The sequence below is a fragment of the Notothenia coriiceps genome, unplaced genomic scaffold (assembly GCF_000735185.1).
Source record: "Notothenia coriiceps isolate Sejong01 unplaced genomic scaffold, NC01 NC01_scaffold00008227, whole genome shotgun sequence".
Classification (NCBI taxonomy): Eukaryota; Metazoa; Chordata; class Actinopteri; order Perciformes; family Nototheniidae; genus Notothenia; species Notothenia coriiceps.
The window spans coordinates 36,081-36,523 of NW_011340928.1; the positions used below are offsets into that span (position 1 = coordinate 36,081).

At 33.0% G+C, this 443-nt stretch overlaps 1 protein-coding gene across 2 annotated transcripts in view; it reads left to right on the plus strand.

The window, feature by feature from the left end:
• Positions 1-443, plus strand: part of zbtb10 (zinc finger and BTB domain containing 10) — a 19,654-nt gene that overhangs the window by 15,455 nt on the left and 3,756 nt on the right. The window lies entirely within an intron of this gene.

Below are 443 nucleotides of genomic sequence, written 5' to 3' on the forward strand. Positions count from 1 at the left end.
TTATCGGCCTAGTTCGGTGGGAAAAGTACTCTGGTGCGAAAGAGGCTATTGGCTTTAAAGTAAAAAGTAAAATACACTTAAGAAACTTCTATTGTATTCTTAACCTCTAAAGGTTAAAAGTAAGTCGAGTCATTTTTATTTATACATTTCACATTGGGGCAACAAGATATTTATAAAAAATGATATTAAAAAACAATTAAAACAGACATTAAAAACAGAAGAGATTAGAATATAAAAACAAGCTTAAAAAAATATCTAAAACTAAAAAAACGAAATGGTGCAATTACTAATCATTATTGTTATTATGAAATATAATTCTATCCAGAATACAGACACGGAAAATACTCAGGTGACCTGCTTCTCATCAACCCTCCTCCGCTTTCCTCTCCCTAGCAACCTGCCCTGACAACGCCTCTGTTGTGTTCACCCTGGCTCAAACAAAA